General features: G+C 52.1%; 1 protein-coding gene across 5 annotated transcripts in view; it reads right to left on the reverse strand.

The window, feature by feature from the left end:
* Positions 1 to 19,231, reverse strand: part of PLS3 (plastin 3) — an 81,635-nt gene that overhangs the window by 37,825 nt on the left and 24,579 nt on the right. For 2 of the 5 annotated variants that reach the window (XM_075941179.1, XM_075941183.1), the window contains exon 2: positions 1,403 to 1,500. The gene's annotated coding sequence lies outside the window, so the exon portion shown is untranslated. Of the gene's footprint in view, positions 1 to 1,402; positions 1,501 to 14,083; positions 14,240 to 14,639; positions 14,877 to 16,893; positions 16,917 to 19,231 lie in introns of those variants that run through there. The other 3 variants (XM_075941182.1, XM_075941181.1, XM_075941180.1) reach the window with 3 other exon arrangements.

Raw genomic sequence — 19,231 nt, forward strand, 5'->3', positions numbered from 1 at the left:
CCTGCACTGCTGCTGGCCCCGCCCCCAGAGACTATAGACTAATCGACTAACCGCTAAGAATTCACGAGGTTACTCGACTATTCACTTAACGATATTTAACATCCCTACTTCATACGTGTTCTGACAAGCAGGAATACGCAAGCAGCAGAGGGCATGGTTAGGTACTGGACGGGGAACGGGAGGGAAATTTGAGCGAAAGAAAAGAATTACGCTACTAAGACTTGGTCTTGTTACAGCAGTGATGACTAACTCCTCGGCTAAAGCCACGATCGTTTGTACCGCTGTCATGCTCCGGGTGGCTCCGAGGCGAGGAGGGGTCCAACAACAACAGATCGCTTTTGAAAGCTACGCTCCCAGTGCTACATCCACCCTGAGCTGCCTTGTCAAGTCCCAGTTCCTGTCCGGATTGCAATGTGAGACTAGCCCGGCGCAGTCCAGTCAGGTTGCACCCAGCTCCTTTCAGTAGTTTTTAGAAATCATTTGATGGGCAGTTTGTTTGGCGTGTGTCTACACACACACACACACACACACACACCCACACCCACACCCCCCCACGCTAGCGTTCATCCCTCTGGCCCTGTGCAATACAGCGGGCTCTCTCTCAAGCAGCCATCCACTGGAATGGACTCCCCTGGAGCTCACCCCCTCAGCGGGGGTGTGGGGGGAGAGAAATGGGGTCAGCACAAAGAAGGGATGCGCTATTTCCCGGGACACATCCCACCGAGCCAGCTAAAGACCACGCACAGCACAAGCCAAGATGGCGACTTGCCCAGTGGGGACGCGACTGACCACTGGCAGGCCGGCCCTTTGGACCCCGAACGGAGGGAGGCTGGAGGAGGAGTTTGGGCGTGGCCGTCTATCTGCTCCAGACGCCCTGCTTGGAGCGGTGTCTGCGCTGCCCCGGGGGCAAGCGCACGCCAGAGAGAGGACCGTGGCATGGCATGGGGAAGGCACAGTGCTGCCACCCTTCCTCCCAGCCGGAGGTGCAAAGCCGGGCCCCCTGCTCGCCGGGGCTAATCCGGCCCAGCAGAGCGCTTGAGCGCTGCACACACGCAGTCGGCACGAGGCAGCCAGAACCCCCTTACGAGAGACGGCCAAGCCAAGTAGAACCAACATCTAACTTCTGCGCAGCGCTTTTCATCCCCCGGGCAGGTTACCAGCGGGGCCTCGTCCCCATGTTAACGTCGGGGAAACTGAGGCACGGTGGCACCCTACCTACTGGCCCATGGCCAGTCACAGACGTAGAGATACAACCCAGCTCAGGTGGGACTAAAACCAAGCTCCTCGGAATCCCAGTCCACAGGCCTGTTCAGTGGGGCACTCCACCCTCCCCACCCCCAGTACCCTCCCTGACCTGCCCCCCCCACACACACTTCAGCCGTCTCTGTCCCCAGGTACCAACCTCGTCCCACCTACTCCGCTACACTTCTGTGGGGATCAAAGCGCCGTCAGGGCTGCGCAGAAGCGGATGAAGACTTGTGTGCAGAGCAGCTTCAGGATCTGTGAATGGAAAAGCACAGGGCTTGGTTACTGAAGCCTCACCTACGGCATTGAGCACCATCGTCCCGACCTGGCACACGTCGGCAGAACGACTCCTGCCCACGCACACGCCCCGCCTGAGGCTGGAGACCGTTTGCCTTTCTCTGCACAGCCGCGCAGAGGCAACAGAATACAAATGAGCAGCTGGCAGACCAATACCGCCTCTGCTGCCCCATACAACTCTGGTCATTGGCTGCCAAGAAGAATGGCTTTTAGTTCCTGTCCAGTTTCTGCTCCAGCCCAGCTGACTCCCCGGATGAGCACTGGGTCAGAACTCTGTCAGACAGACAGCTTGCAACGTCTCAGCAGAGCGCAGAGCCAGGCAGCTGTGGCATTAGCCACGCAGGCCTGGCTGCAATGGTGTCAGGGTCAAAAGCCCCCCAGGATTTGCATTAACAGCTGTGGGACACCCGGCTGGGGTTGAAGAGCTATTGAAACACTTCCCGGGTTTCCGCTTGCTGCACCGGTGAACCGCCCCTCAGAGCACGGCTCTGCAGAGAGGCGAGAGCTCCTCACCTAGGTAGCTGGCGCCACATCAGCCCTCAGCCAGACGCAGGTTGACTCTAGTCAGACCCACCTGGCTTCAGACAGCCTGTGCTCCCTCCCATTCCCCATTTCGCAGGTGTGACCCGGATTGCTCCTTCCGAAGTGGAGCTCTTTGCGTTTGTCCTTACTGAATCCCATCCTAGTTGCCTCAGACCATTGCTCCAGCCTGTCCAGAGCCTTCTGAATTCTGACCCTGTCCTCCAGAGCACTTGCAGCCCCTCCCAGCTTGGGATCCTCTTCAAACTAAGTGTGCTCTCCGCGTCGTTATCTATCAGCGAGGCAGGTATTGCTGATCCCTGCAAGACTCCACTTAGTATTCCCTGGAGCACGTGAGGATTTTCCTTAGTGCCTCAGCATGCCGGCCCACCCCACCAGCCCATCTCTCTCTGTGGCCAACTTCCGATGCTGCAGAGGAAGGTGAGAAAATCAGAATACATGTACCCAACTGTGCATCAAGGAGAGATGCTCCTTCCTGACCCTGCAGGCAACTGGCCAAAGCGCTGGTCCGCAAGATTCGATTAGAGTTACCCTAATTTCAGATGGTTTCTACCAGCACTAACTGAAGCAGCAAGTCTGCAAGGGGTAGCAGTGTTAGTCTGTAACTTTAAAAACGAGTTGTTGTGTCGCACCTCAGAGACTAACAAAACCATATTTAGAGTGTATAAGTGCAAGCGTTAGAAGCAGGCTTAGCAGAATATAGATTGCTATTACTTTTTAAATAACTGATGGACAACATCAGTCGTCTTATTTCAGTGTTTTCTTCTGTGATTATCTATTTAAATGGCCAGGGCTGCAGGGAGTTCTAGGCAGACCCGTTAGTTATTTAAGAAGATTCAAGAGAGTTAAAGCTTTAAAACCATTAACACACAAACTGTCAGCAGGACATGTCAAAATATAGCAAGTAACTATTGGTCAATCCAACTCTACGTTCAAACAGCACTGCTCTTACTCCGCCCCGTAAGATGGCGAGCAACGGCAATAGGAGTGTCTGTCAGTGAGCGTGCACTTCTGCTCAGTCAAACCAATACAGATATAATCCTTGCAACACCTAGCTAGTGCGAGCATCCCGTGGCTAATGCAGGCGGTCCTGGTTGCCCCCAGCCCGTTAAGGAAGGGACTAACATAGCACTCAATACAGCAGGACTACTCAACCTGCGGCCCGTTTGTTTGCAGCCCGCAGTGCGGTTCGGGTTTACGCGGGGTCAACACCCAGCCCACGGGCGGGATCCTTGGAACGTGGCCTCCCCTGGGAACACGCCCCACAGCGGCGAGGCGTCTCCCAGGCAGGGTGAGCACTGAAAGATGCAAGCGGAACAGGCGGGTGCAGGGTGTCGGTGTGTCTAGCCCCCAGGGAGGAGGTGCCGTGAGCGCCGGGGCATTGTGGGGCATGCTGGCTGCTTAGCCTTGTGGGCAGAGCCTGAGAGGGGCTGACTGGCTCCCACTGGCCACGTTTGGGTCCGGTGCCACGGCTTAAGGCTTAATCTTTGTACTCATGCCCGTCAGTGTGAAAGAATCTATTTGCATATCTATTTGCAAGTATATGCAACCACGCTTAAGTTACAGCCCTTGGTGTGTGCTGTGCGTATCATCATGGCCTGTGAGCTCCCAAAGCCGAGTAGCCCTGCATTACGGGTTCCAAGGCCAGAGAGGACTCCAACGTTCTGCCCCTCCGTGGCACAGGACCATTTGAAGGGTCTTCTAACGATGCTGAGCCGCCTCTGCATGGAATTCCACCTTTTGTAATTGTTTGCAACCAGGGCTCGACAAATCCATTTATCGACTCACCCGTGGCAAGTCGATTTCAGCCGGTCGCCCCGTTCACTGGCGGTGCGCACATGTGCAGTGCGGGTCTGGCGCATGCGCGGTGCGGTGCTGGCGAGTGGATTTCGCCGCGCTTTGTCGAGCCTGTTGGTGACCCAGCACTCCCTGTTTCTGCAGTGGCTCGCGGTTACTCAGAGTCAATGCCAGTTTGAACTTGGTTTACGGGACTCTGTCCTAATTGCCTCCCTCCTTCAACCACTCCCCATTTTCCTTCCTCCTGGGCCTAGGCAGGTCTCTCACCGCGGAAATAAAGGCCCTTGGATTTGTTTAGGCTGAGCTGCGGGCTCTTCAGCCCCCGACACGCAGGCCCTCTCAGAGCTCCCCACAGGTGTGCCTCACCTGCAATAAAAACTCCCAGCACCGGTCTGGGAGCCAGCTCAGTTGCCCGCACTCCCTGGGCTCGGACTGCCAGCGCAGACGTTCCCGTTTGGACTGGAGCCCACGTCTGCGACCCATCGCCTCCTAGGGTTTCACAGCCCGGGTGGGTAGCCCCACGCCCCAGCCCAGCCAGGCCTGCTGTGGCCATGCCACGTCACACCGTGCCACAGGGCTCCTGCGACAGCGTAGACATCCCCTGACGGGGGCCCGGGTCAGAGCGGAACGGGCCACACGGCCCGGGAGCACCAAATCCAGTAAGGTCGCCTAATGGGAGCATGCTGACAAATGCCACTTCCTCCATTAATCCTGCCACGGGGCAGCTGGCAAACCACAGAAGACCAAAAAAAGCTTAAAAAGCGAGTGGTCCTGCAGCACGGTAGAGACACAAGCAGATGGTGTCCTGAGCTTTGGTGGGCAAAACCCACTTCCTCCAACGAGCGGAGTGGTAGGCACTGAAATCTGGCAGAGAAGCAGCAGGGCGGGGGCTGAGGGGGGGTAGGCTGGAGCCAGTACACGCAGGGAGCTGGATTGAAAGCATCAGCTTCTGTGGACTCACCTACATCCCTATTGCTTCCTACAGAGGCCGGGGGGGGGGGGGGGGGACAACCAGGAACTGGGAGGAGCAGGCTTAAAACTTGGTGCCCCCCCATCCAGCTCTGCAGTGCCCTGCACACTGCACACTGCTGCCTCTATCAGCAGCTCCTGTCCGCGGGGGGGGGGGGGGGGGGGAGCTTGCACCCTGCCCCCCCCATGCACAGGGGCTGCTGCGACCCCATACTGCTGCCTCTGTTTCGGAGACAGCAGCGGGCTCCTCGGGAGCGGGATGGGCGCACGCTGGCTGCCGGCCCTGCCCCTGGGGACTATCGACTAGCCGTGTAAGCGCTAAGATTTCACGTGGTTACACGACTACTCAGTCACACGCTAGCTAACACCCAGAACGCCGAGACACACGCCCTGCCGCTGGGCTCCTCGGAGCGCAGACTAGAAGCTGTTTTGCTCCTGTCACTGCGGCGCTAGCTTCCAACGTGGGGGATCTGCGGAATCCATCAGAGGAGCTGCAATCCAGTTTGGAATTGGGGGCTGGCAGCCGATCCAGGCAGGATCTGGAGACGTGTCCTTGCGGGCCGGCGCGCGGCAGGATGCGCACTGCGCAGACACTCTTCCCCCAGCGGCTGGGGATTATGGAAATAGCTCTCCTGCTGGGATGTTTCTACCGGAACTTGCTTTGCCTCCGATAGCTTCCGGGACGGAGTCTTGCAGCGCTGGAGCGGAGGCACTGCTGCTCCTTCCAAAGCAAGGGATGGGGGCAGACCACAAAGAGGAATGTGCAGCTCCCCTCCCCCTCCAGCTCTCCTGGGCGGGAGAACCAAACAGGCTTTTCCAGATGTTCCTGGAGACTCCCCACACTCACACTTCAATGCAGGAGAGAAACAAAAAGCTGATTTGGTGAACTGAGAACCCTCACCTTGCGGAGCTGACTGAGAAGCGGCGTTGGCTTCTCCACACCAGCCGGGAGAAAACCCCAGGCCAGGAGCAGACTTGCCAGCACTTACTGCAAGAACTGCTCAGACAATTCCTGGTACCCAAAGATTCCTCTGGCCTAGCAAGTCTGACAAAGGCAGCTATCCCCATCGGTTACACAATCGGCACGCCTGGGTCCAGCGCTGGAGACTGAAACTCGAGCCACGAGGCACCGAGCCATTTAGCATGTTGGCAGGAAATCCCAACCTGAGCTACTGAGCCATCAATGAGCCTCCTGTTAAAAGCCTGGTTACTACGGGGAACGCAGCCACGGTCCTTGCACAGCCTGGCTGCACCGGTTTCAGCGGCAGGGAAGCCAGGCTCGCCTGCTGCGTGCAATCGGTAGCTTCCCAGCTGCTATTGATCTGGTCTCAGAGACGGAGAGCAGCGACCCTACTTCCAACATGCTATACAGGAAGGGCAGCAGTCCCCTCACTTCATGCACAAGGAGAAGGACAGACACTCTGGCGGGAGATCACAGGGCACGCAGAAAGGAGGCTGCACCGAAGGGCAAGCTCTAGTTGTTGAAAAAAAGAGCCTGGCTACAGAGAGAAGTGTTCCAGCTAGGGATGTCAAATGTCGATGAATCAACTCATCGAGAAGTCGATGGAATTTCCGTGGTCGATACGGGGGGTGCTCACTATCCCGCTGCGCCTCTCCCGTGGGCTTGGGTCCCCATTAAGGTCTCAGCTCGTGCTGCTCCCTTTGAAATAGACAAGAGCCGCGGGCTTTTAAGCCAACTCCCCCCAGCACCAGCTCCTGCATACACACACCAGCAGCCCCGTTGCTGCCTCTCTCTGATAGAGGCAGCAAGGGGGAGGGGGAAGCAACTACTGGAGCTTATGCTTATCAGGCAGTCGACGAGTTGACTAGTCGTGTACATCCCTAGTCCCAGCATTAACTCATTGCCACGGCTCTGGCCCTGCCCAGAAGGAAAGCAGAGGGTGAAGCACTGTAAGTCGGAATCCTCAAAGGCAAAAATATTCTGGGACAGCCAGCTCCAGATTGCCAGCCGAGCCCCCAGCGATTCAGCCCTGCTGTAAAAGCTCCCTTCGATTTTTACGCAGATGATTTTCCAACGCTGGTGGCAGAGACACGGCAGAATGCCACTATACAGAACAGGCACAGTCTTCTTACTGGGAGAGATTAAGAAAGCTGGAACTTTTCAGCTTACAAAAGAAACTAAGGGAGGATATGCTAGCGGTCTATACAATCATGACTGGTGTGGAGACAGTACAGAAGGAAACGGAATTTACTTGTTCCCGTAACACAAAAACTAGAGGTCACCAAATGAAATTAATAGGTAGCAGATTAAAAAACAAACAAAAATAAGTATTTCTTCATGCAACACATAGTCAACTTGTGGAACTCCTTGCCAGAGGATGTTGTGAAGACCAGGACTTTAACAAGGCTCAAAAAAGAACCAGATAAATTCCTGGAAGATGGGTCCATCAATAACAATTAGCCAAGATAGGCAGGAAAGGTATCCCTTGCCTCTCTCCGGAGCTAGGAATGGATAACAGAGGATAGATCACTTGAACAATTCCCTGTTCTAATCATTCCTACTGGGGCACCTGGCACTGGCCACTATCAGAAGACAGGACACTGCGCTAGATGGACCTTGGGTCTGACCCACTGTGACCGTTCTTATGCTCTTTAGCAGGACCCAGGACACATCTAACAGTGGGACAGAAATCCATCTGGACAAAAGCGGAAGAGGCAGGCAAGCAGGGAGACAGAAGCAAAGCGACATTGTTACAGCCTTGCGCTGCCGCCAAGCCAAGCAGGAGCGGATGCTGGAGCCATGCAGCTCAGGTAAATTCCGGCGAGGCTGCTCTAGTAGCGCTACAGCAGCGAGCTTGTATGGTGAAGATGTTCTCTCCTGAGGGCATCATAAAACCAGGCCCACAGGCCGCACTTCCATCAGCGTGATTTACATCGTGGAGGGAGGCTCCGTAAACCCTTGAGCAATATACACTCTACTGGCATAGCCTGTACTGCAGACAGGCACGCTGAGATAATGCCTACAGTGGGGAGCAATTCAAAAAGGGCTAATGTGCCAAGTACCCTGGACGTGGTCACAGAGGGGGAATATTGCTACCTTAAAAGGAAGGGAGCTGCTGGCATGTAATAACTGGAGAGATGGAGCAGAAAAGGGTCAGATTTCCATTTGTGAACTTTAAACAAACCTAATCTCTCCAGTGGTGGGACGACAGTCCAGAAACCTCATTTATATCTGAAGCATTCAGACGCTGTACAGTATGCAGTTAAAATCCTGCTGTAACTCAATCTCAGGAGACCGGCTTGCCAACTATTTCCAAAGCACTATGGTTTAGCTAACATCTGTACTGGAGCCACGCAGCCACGCCAGCCTTCACGCACGGACCCTTTGAAAAACAAAACCTACGAAATCCGTTTCCTTTACACCTGGATTACAGGGGGACCGATTCCCCTCAACGATGAAAACCCAACTAACTGCGTCACATGCTGCAAGGAGCAGGTGCTCCTTTTAAGACCTCTCCCACAGCTCCGGGTGTTGGGGGAGGTGGTGAGTCAAAGGGAGGAGTCCGTCTGGAATTGATGACACCTGACACGGGTATTCAGCAGGGGCAGGCTCTAGCACAGCCTCACTACCGTACCTTAGGCAAGTCTCATCCTCCCTCTGTCTCAATTCCTCATCTGTGACGTGGGGAGAGTAATTCCTTCCTCCCAGCATCTGTCTGGGAGGCAAGCTGTTCTGAGCAGGCAGCTCTCAGACGAAAGGTACGTCTGCTCTATGCAGCTTTCAGCCACACAGCGCTGGCGCGAAGAGTCAGGGTGAGGGATGTAATAGTGTTGTCGATTAACCGATACGCAAAAGCTTATCGGCTAATGCTATAGACTACACACATTCCTCCTCTCCCCCGCCAAGACATTTTTTAGCAGGCTGGCCAGCAGCCCAGCTCAGTTCCGGGTCAGACTCACCCTGGACAGGGGCTGCTGCCACCCCGCGCTGCTGCCTCTGTATCCGAGGCAGCAGCACGGGGCAACGGGCAGCCGGTCCACAAGGGGAGCTGGTTTTTAAACTGGTTCCCCTCACAGAACAGCTCCCACCTGGAATCCTACACTGCTGCCTCTGATACAGAGGCAGCAGTACAGAGTGGCGGGGGGCTCCCCAGGAGTGGGGCCAGAGTGCACCAGCCCCGCCCCCAGGGACCATAGAATAATCAAGTAACCGATGCGAATTGATGAGGTTAATCAACTATTCGATTATCTGACATTTAACAGCCCTCGTCAGGGTGTGAATGCCGCCCTCCTTGAGAAATAGAAGTCCGAGTGTACTGCCTCCTCCCAGAAGCCACCAGCCCTGCACATCAGGTCCTGCACATTGTGGGATCCAGACATTTTGCCCAGAAATTCCCCAGGTCGACCTTGCCAGCATTTGCATACAGGGACCCCATTCTAGAGGATGGGAAAGACACTGCCTCCCCCAGCCCTGTCCTCCTGCTCCCAACCCCGGTGCTGCCCGAAAACCTTCCCCTAGCACGGCCTGGCCTCCACACAGGAAATCTGCCTCTGAAGTTCATCAGACTCTTGACTCGACACACTGCTCCTGTGGCGTACTCCTGGACAGCACAGCACCAGCGACGGAGCCAGTGAACTCCAGAGCGACACACACACGTCTCTAGACTACAGACCGGGGTAGCGAGCCGGGCTCTCTGGGGACTACGACTCCTATCATCTTCTGAAGAGGGCTGTGACCAGCAGGTGGGGTACACTCACTTGCCAACACAAGCGGCTGAGCCCATGAGCTCTTTGTTTTATTCATCCAAACTTCAGACCATCTTCTCACCTATGGAGAGATCCCACAGGACTAGGTACCTTCCAATTTGTGCCAGCGAGGCTCACACTACGCAGCTTGCTCACTCTACAAGTCTCCCCTCTATTAAGCACACTGCCAGAGGAGCATGGCCAGCAGATCCAGAGATGTCATCATATTCGGCTTTGGTGAGGCCACATCTGGAGTATTGTGTCCAGTTCTGGGCCCCCCACTACAAAAAGGATGTGGACTCATTGGAGAGGGTCCAGCAGAGGGCAACCAAAATGATTAGGGGGCTGGACCATATGACTTATGAGGAGAGGCTGAGGGACTTGGGTCTGTTTAGTCTGCAGAAGAGAAGAGTGAGGGGGGATTTGAGAGCAGCCTTCAACTTCCTGAAGGGAGGTTCCAAAGAGGCTGGAGAGAGGCTGTTCTCAGTAGTGACAGATGGCAGAACAAGGAGCAATGGTCTCAAGTTGTGGTGGGAGAGGTCCAGGTTGGATATTAGGAAAAACTATTTCCCTAGGAGGGTGGTGAAGCACTGGGATGGGTTCCCTAGGGAAGTAGTGGAGTCTCCATCCCTAGAGGTGCTTAAGTCTCAGTTTGACAAAGCCCTGGCCAGGTTGATTTAGTTGGAATTGGTCCTGCCTAGAGCAGGAGGCTGGACTTGATGACTCCTGAGGGCTCTTCCAGTTCTATGATTCTATGACGTACACAAGCCTGTAGGCGTCTCACATACAGGCACTGCTTCCGCCAGCCCTGCCAACAAGCTTACTCAAGTCAGAACTGGGCCCGGTTCTATTCCCGACCGAAAAGGGAGTTAGATTAAAGCAAGCTGCAGCAACTGCTCTCCTGTCTCCATGGGTGTAACCCTTTCCAACACACACAAAAAGCTCTCCCCACAAGGTCTTATCAGTCTGAGAGTCAAACCAAAGCCGGCTTCAAGTTGAGAGACCAGGAACAAAATGCCACTGTATCAGAGATTTGTACCCATTATGCAGATTATAAACAATACGTTTTAAACAGAGAAATGTCAAACAATGAATGCATTCTTCAACTAGAAACAAGCCACTCGCTAACCCAGGAGACCATTAACGTGGCCAAGAACGTACTGTGTTTTCAAGGGTGTAAGTAGCATTCCAGTTGACAGCTTCCTTACCAGAGAGTGGTGCCAATCAAAATGTAATAGAGTAGATAGAAGAGGAAAACAAGAACTTTATTTTGAGGGAACAGAGACCATTCAGCCAACAGAAAAAATTCTCTCCCCTCAATACTAGAAAGAACTAAAGAAAACGAAAAGGGAAATAACTTCTTCCTTGCATTAAAGACTTTCCTACAGAGGGTCTTCTAGAAAAAAAACTGAGCACTTCTTTGTAACCCTCTTACTAGTGGGGGCAGGGCAATATTGCAAAAGCAATGATGCTCCTTTACTGTAGAGAAGTTATTAAGGGGGAGACAGAATCTGCAATTATACTAAGCTTAGACTGACGTACCAGTACCAAAAAAACCCTCAGCCAGCCTTTCCCTTCCAGAACACTGTAAGCTTTTGTGAAATAAAATCTGTATCTGCTGTAGAGAAATTAAGTTTTCTTCCCATATACAGCAGGGATTCCACTGTCCCCCTATCGCAGGGGTGGGCAATACTTTTTGGCGGGGGGAGGGTACTCCAAGATTTTGGAAAGCGGTCAAGGGCCGCACTTGTCTGTGGAGGTGGATGGAGGCTGGGTGCAGAAAGGTGCACGGGGTAAGGGACTGGAGTGCAGGAGACAGTGGGAGGTCTGACAGGGAGTTTGGGTGAAGGAGGGGTTGTGACCTGGGTCAGAGGATTGGGGTGCAGGGTCTGGGAGAGTGTTTGGGTGCAGGAGAGGATTCTGGCCTGGAGGAGGTAGGGTTGCCAGTGTCCGGTTTTGAACCGGACAATCCAGTATTTGAGCTTTCTGTTCGGGAAACAAGTTGAGAAAAGAGAAAAGAGAAAAGAGAACTGGCGGGTGTTTTCTAAATAAGATGTGACGTAGATTGTGATGTTATGTCAAGTGTGTCCGGTATTTTTGTTGAACCATTTGGCAACCCTGGGGGGAGGGGTGCAGGAAGGGGTACAAGGCCTGGGAGGGAGTTGTCACCTGGGGCAAGGGGTGCAGAGGGTTTGGACGGTGATCTGGGGGAGGGAGCTGGGGTGCCAGAGGCAGGCTCTGGCTGGGAGGTGCTTACCTAAGTGTCTCCTGGACAGCACCCCCAAGGCAGGCTGGGCTCCCCCCAGCACTGTCTCCACGGTGCCTCCTGCCAGCTATCAGAGGCAGCGTGGGGTGACAGGGGAGGCTGCTCCAGCAGCAGCCCCTGCCCACGGGGGTCCCAACGGAGAGCTGGGCACCCCCCACAAACAGGGGCTGCAGCCCAGGCTGGCTGTGAAGAGGGGCTGCTGGACTCGGCATGAGCCGGGACCGAGCAGTCCTGGCTCGCGCCGGTCTGGGACGCTGTGCTTCTGCCCGGCGGCTCTTACTCCATTTAAAACGTAGAGCCGAAGCGCAGGTGGCATCCGGAGCCTGCACGAGCCAGGACTGCTCAGACCTGGCTTAAGCTAGGTTTTGGAGCTCCCCCCACTGCGGCTGCGCAGAGAGGTCCTTATTGACTAATCGTGTCAATTGTATCGACTAGACCAGTGTTTCCCAACCAGGGTTCCACGGAACTCTGGGGTTCCGCGAGAAATCATGGAATAAATAAATAAATACATAAATTTTGTCATATATATCAGCTTACATTGTAACAGCTCTTTGCAAATACATTTTCTTGACAATAATTTAGCAGGAATTGAATTGCTCTCCCTGCTGTCAACTTTTTCTGGCCAAGCAAACGTTTTCATAGGTAGGGGTTCCTCGGGATATGAAAAATTATTTTAGGGGTTCCTCCATGGGAAAAAGGTTGGGAATCACTGGACTACAGGATTAGCCAGATAACCACGATTGAACATCCTTCACCGTCACAGCTCAGAGAGAAGAGATGCAACTATGAACCCTTGTGATACGCACCAGAAGTGAATGGTTCCTTCTATTGCTAAAATTCATTATGACCCAGTCTAACCCGCTATACAAAAACCAGACAACAGACTGTGTCACCCAGTGTATGCTGCATCAAATCCATAGCACCTGACTGGGTGCCTCAAGGATTTGCTCTACAGTTCATTGTTTCACAGAGAATACACCACATCTGAAGATAACTTGTCCAGGAGTTCGTTCCCCTGACCAGTAAAGCTGCACCTTAGTTCTAGTCTGAATTTCCTGAACTTCAGCTACCAGGGAGATCAAACTCAGGACAGTCTAAGCGGTATTGACTTGTGTGCAATTAATATGTGAAGAAGCCGTTCAAGATTTTGTTTGATAGGCAGCCTTGGAAGATGGCTTGTGCTTTCTATTAAGTGAACCAACCAAGGATAACTTTTTCCTGCAGGACAAATATTTTTAGGTACCTACTTTTTAAAGTTTGTCACAAACAATAAGCCACTTCAATCTAGTGCTGAGTAGACGTTTTCAGTTACCATGACTAATTTTGCCATTTTCACAAATGACAGCTTCTATGTAAGTATTTACAACTAGTGTACTATGGCTTTCAAATAAGTCAGAGGGCTACTTTTCACCATGAAACTTCTTATGGAATATGAGTGTTTCCGCCTTAGACATCAAAACACCCTAACCTACAATGGCAGATGCCTTTCATTTACCAACTACATTTTGTCTCTAAGGTGCTACAGGACTATTATTTGTTTAAGTTTTTTCAGATGCCTTCCATTCAGTGAAGCATAGTTTCATATCACGCCAGCAAAGAATTTGAACTGATGATCAGAGGGTACAGATTCTGGTTTGCTGTAATCCTCTGAAAAAGAGCATTCATATTCCAGAACCAGTAGTATTCCCAGATGTTCCCTTGAGAACTGTTCTTTATGCTTATATCCTGCATGCACAGGAGTAGATACACAGAGCTACCAGCACTAAACCTTTAGTACCTTTCAGTAAATTACAGAGGAATGAAAGCTTGAGTCAATCTAGAGTTGAAGCATTGTGGAAAGCCATTTAAATGCTTAAACGTGGTTAAGCGCTTGGGGGGAGGGCGTCTCGTTTTTAAAGAGTCATGTCACTTCACTTTCTACTGAAAGCAACTAATGAACACTGAATTATATTTACATCACAACACTCTACACAAAAAGGAGCCACAGCAAATGTACGGTGACATCTGATCGGGAGCACAGATGAATTCAGAAAGTACGTTCGCTAGGATCGGATTTGCTTCAGCTAAAGCTACACACTTTGCATATTAGGGGACAGAATCCGAAGCTGCGACATGCTGGCACAGACACAAGACTACAAAAAAAGCCTCTCTCAAGAGCATGCACAAATTCATACACAAACCAGCAGCATCCTGGGCTATCAGCCAGTGTAGTAAATATACGCTGAAGTTCTATTACTGCCTCACAGAATAAGACGTTCTTACCTTTCCTCCTGTTCCGAGAGAGGTGCAGACCTTCCTTGCTTAGACCCAGGACTAATGGCACCTTCTCCCAGTCCCACGCCCAAAAAGTTAATCTGGAAATCCAGCATTCCTCTTACAATTGCAGTGCTACAAGCAAGTTACAACACTTCCTGCCTGCAAATGAGAACATGCTGACAGACTATACTACAACTTAAAATACTCTTCCTGAGAAACTGCAAAACATTTACCAACAAACTGCACATTTCTCTCCTTAACGCTGACTTCTCCCACTGCCTCTCCAGAATCTTAGAGCACAAGCCGTTCAAAACTGGCCTGCGTAGTTTGTAAGAAATAAAAAAAGACCAGCTACTTTGTTCTTTAAAACCACGCTCTCTGTCCTATGACACTACAGGCAGATCTCACATCAGACGTCATGGACAAAAGGCAAGTGACCATATTTTGTATTACATCAATCTCTGCTGTAGAGTATACACAGAAACACAACCTCAATGAAGGGTGAGGGAGGCAGATTTTATATGCTACTAGAACATTTACCCGGCACTGCTCAGGTCCTTACCTCAAAGTATTTCTTCATTGAATTCATTGCTCTGGCATGGGGCTGGGAAGGAGGGGTGCAGGGTGCAGGCTACCTCTGGGAGAGGGGGCAACCCCTGGCCCCTCAAGGCAGCAGCTTGGGGCCAGGTGATAAATGTCTCTCCACGGTGGCAGGCACAGCCGGGGGAGGAGTGCATGTCCCCAGGCTGGGGCAGGTCCAAGTTTATCTGCCCCCCGAGCAAGGAATGAAGCAAGCTGCGCACTTTACCAGCACTCCCTGACAAAGGGGAGCAGCCAGCAATGTTCCTGAAGGAATCAGGAGGAGGATTTAAGTCCCCACCTTCCCTAAAGGGTGCTTGGGGGATGGGAGTCTCGGGGCTGGATGGGGAACTCAGATTCTGTCTCTTTTCGGGATGGTTTTCTGAGAAGCAATCCCATTCCAGGCACATCCCATCTTCCTGGCACAAGCAAACCCTGACCTTGCTTTCAGTTATATGAGGAAGCTGCATATTAAATTTGGTGGGCCTAGCTCTTACCATTAATGGACAGATGGGTGGACAGACAGACAGACACACTCAAATACATAGTAGATTCCTGTGTAGGGGTTTCATAAAAGCGAAGAGAGATTAACACTCTACATTCTTCAGTCACCTGAAAGTTGCACCCAAATGGAGTAAAGTGTCAGATTTTCATTGCATTTTAGTAACGAAAGTACTTCAACCAGGAAAGTGAATCTTCCTCCTCTGCCTGCGAGACCGGAGCACAACAGCTGAAGTTGGGAATGGAGCAAAAGAAACACACAAACGGCTTTTGCACGACCTTGGTCTTGCGCTGGCGGTGCCCCCGGGCCTGTTAGAGCTCTCTCACTTGCACTAGCACTAGCTGGAACAAACAGCCACAAAGACCCCGCAGCAATGCATTCGCTAGCAGTTGCAGGGTGGGCACCATAGACTGGAAGATCTGGTTGCCTGAGGAAGTATAGTACTGATGTCCTTCTTCTTGACTAAGGCGGTTCAGGAGATAGCGGGTGTTCAACCTGAACTTTTCCGGAGCATACAGGCAAGTAAGAAGTGTGCCAAGTATAGAACAAAATAGCCAGTCTAGGCAAAACTACTGAAGAAACTAAATAAGATTGACGTTTTGTTTCATTTTAATTTGCCACCACCACCTGTATTCACGTCACCGCGTACACTACGCTTGCTGTCCTATGCAGGGTCTTCCTTCACAAGGCTTTATCAATAATACAATGCATCCTCCAGGACAGCTAGTTCTTATAAGGTGGTTTTATTCCAGAACTGTAATTCTGGTCTGTTTAAACATTTCAGTTCACAAATACGCAGCAAAAAAGAAGAAACTGTCTCAGAAGGTCACTAGTCAGTGAACGGTTTTCGCCCTGGTCTTTGCAAGCTAGTCACACTGGATAGCAAGGCTTAGATACTGCAGATCTACCACACGGGCTTTCAAACATTTCTTGATATTGCTCGGTGTCCTTTGCATATTCTCTCTGTACCACTGAAATCTGGGTTCCATCGATTTTTTTTTTTGCCTGCTTCCAAGACAAACTCCGAGAACCAGCAATTTCTAGAGATGCTCTAGATAAAGATCAAAGGGGCTACTGAGCACTCAAGTAGCCGCTTTTCCTCTCCTCTCTCCTCCATTACCCTCTTCTCCTCTGGTTATGTGGATCTGATTGTACTGGAGACTGGAGAAGAAATGCACACCAGCACCAGTTCTTGTGCGGGAAAGGTCAGGAGACAGAGGCAGGCCAAAACCGAAAACTGATTCCAAACTTGGTTGGATGCTCAATAACGCAGCTCTTACTTTAATCCCGCCTGTCCCTAGACCAGCAGTCTCCAACCTTTTTACACCCAAGATCACTTTTTAAGTCTCAGAACAGGTGAAGATCTACTGCCCCGCCCCTTCCTTGAAGCCCCGCCTACATTACCTGAGGAAATCTAATGTAAATGTATTGTGCAGGTGCACAGTTCAGAGAGGGGAGCTACTCTTAGAGCCCCTGAGATCTACCGGTAGCTCGCGATCTACTGGTTGGTGACCACGGCCCTAGACAGTCCGATTCAGGCTCAGAACAGGATGCTGCCCTTGAAAACGAAGCATTGACAAGGCAAGGAGATTTGCACAGCAGCTCCTATGCCAGTCCCTTCACAGGAAAGCTAAAAGATGTCAGGCCCCAATGCTTTCAGTCTGCACGGGCACAAAGGGGAGCCAATTTTGAACGCTGGATCACTGCACAACATCATGCCTCCATGATCTCTTACCATCTGTAAAGCAGCGAGTAGGGGGCGGCTTTTTAGCGTTAGCTGTACCGTAAGCAGCAGTTACTTCTCCCTCTCTCTGAATCCAGTATTGTCAGTGCTGTGCAATTCCACTCAACCCTCCACCGGCAGGAACGCCAGCGCCAGTCATTCCTCCGTCACACTCGCCGACACAGCCCGGAGCAAGAGCATCTCGGGGAGCCAGTGGAGCAGACAGGCGCGGGAACACTCCCACCGGGGCATGCCTGGTCACATTTGGTTTCTCCTGCCCTTGCGCAACAGGAATCTCACCGCCCACGCAACCTATGACCTCAAGCAGAAAAAAGCCTTTCTGGGAGACTTCCAGAATAGGTCTGAAGTGACAGCAGTCAACTCTGTCAAACCCCTGCTTGAAGCCATTCTCCAAAGCAGGTGGTTCCCTACCCAAAGCAGAGGTGTTTACGCACACTCGCAACCTGCAGAGTGCGCTCCCCCACACGGAGTACTACTGGGGAGCAACGCCATTTGTCAATCAGACAGCACAATCACACGATCCTGAGCTAGTCAGCACAGACTCCAGTGACACTACACACCAGTCAAACACACACACAGCAGGAGCTCCAATTCTGAATCTCTGAACAGTCCCATTCACACTGATTTCACACAATGTAACTACTTGGACAGCAGTGCCACAGCCTTGCTAGGTGAAGTACATTTTTAGACCGAAGGCAAGGCAGAGAAGTTCAGAGACTTACGCAAGCCAAGGAGCTGAGTCAAGAACCAGGGATTAGAACTGAACTTCCTGGATCCCACAAGGTGCCCAGATACTGTCTAGCAGCAACTGGACAGACTAGCCATACTGGTAAGAGCCAGCCAGACCACCCTAAAGGCGTACAGAAAGCCTCAACAGTTTTACATTAAACACACTGAAGCCAAGTCTGGCCCAGAGAATTAAGTCATCCAGCATTTACCAAACTCAAAGGCTCTGGGGGTTTATTTTTGAGAGGCAAGGGAGAAGCGCTATCGGGCTGCATCTAGACTGGCAAGTTTTACGACTTGCCAGCTGTCTACACTGGCTGCTTGATTTTGCGCAAAAGCACTGACGTTCTACTGTCTGAAATCAGTGCTTCTTGCGCAAATGCTTTGACATTCCCGTTCGGGCAAAAGCCCTTTTCCGGAAATGTTTTCACCCCACCTCAGAGCCTAGGAGCCCCCACAAAATCTACCCCCACCTGGGCCTCCAGAAGAGTGAATCTTGCCCTGGTGGTGAGACCTGAGTCTCGGTGCATCCCCTTGCAGGGTTGGAGCATGAGGGGAACCCGGGTTGCCTTGAGCTGCATGAGTGAGGCGAGTGTCTTTTCTTCTCCTGTTTGTCAATGGGGGCGGGGGTCAGTGAGGGGTTGGGGGTTTCCCCCATTGGTTCTCCTGTGTGTGTGTGTGTGGCCCCCGACCCAAAACTGGCCCCCGACCCCAGCCTGCCTTCAAGAGAGGAGGTGAAGCTAGTAAGAAGTTAAGCTTGGGGTATTTTTAGCCAAGACCAAACTTCCCCGCAAGGTGCACTTTGCTCTGTAATCAGCGAGCACAGCAATTACAGTAAATCGGTTGCTCCGAAAAAGCACTTCCCTGCGAGAGGGAGGGCGAGCCGAAGGGGGAAGGGTTGCTGAAGTGGACAAAGAGAACAAATGCAAACGGGAGGGATTTAAAGGGACAAGCAGCCAGCCAGGAGGAGGAGGGGAGGACAAGTCTCCCAAACGGTTTCTGTGTAGCATGAAGACCAACAAGAGATACGGGCAGATTTAGGCTCAGCTAGAATTCCTCTCAGCACCATTCATCTTGCTGCTCCGGACTCCCCATCTTCACCGCCACACCCACCGCTGGGTTACCTGGGACGTTATTCGGCTCAGCCACAGCAGGTGAACACCGAGGGCCTGTCTAGGTGGGGGAAGCGACTGGAACAGCCCCTCCCGAACAGCTCCTTGAGCGGACACACGATTCTAACACAGGCCTCCCATCCATTCCAAAGAGTGTCCCAGGGCCGTTTTCCAGTGAACATGGGTCCTTAAACATTCACACCTTGACTCCGGCCTGTATCTGGATTCCTCACAGAGAGAGCTTCGCCTTTTGCAAACTAACCCAAATGTTCCTTCTCAAAATAAAGTCTGTAAGTAGCAAGTCTTCTTTTCACGTGCACCCAAAATAGTACAATTGTGATCATTTAAAACCAGTCAGAAACCACCAGGAATTACATGGGCTTTTAGTGTGGAAATAGACGGTCCTGCCTGTGACAGGGCGTTGGCCCTGCACTGGTCCTTTAAGGGCAAAACCTCAGCCCTGAGCATCGGCTGAGGCAGTTCTGCTAACG

Source organism: Pelodiscus sinensis, chromosome 13, assembly GCF_049634645.1.
Source record: "Pelodiscus sinensis isolate JC-2024 chromosome 13, ASM4963464v1, whole genome shotgun sequence".
In the NCBI taxonomy this organism is placed as follows: domain Eukaryota; kingdom Metazoa; phylum Chordata; order Testudines; family Trionychidae; genus Pelodiscus; species Pelodiscus sinensis.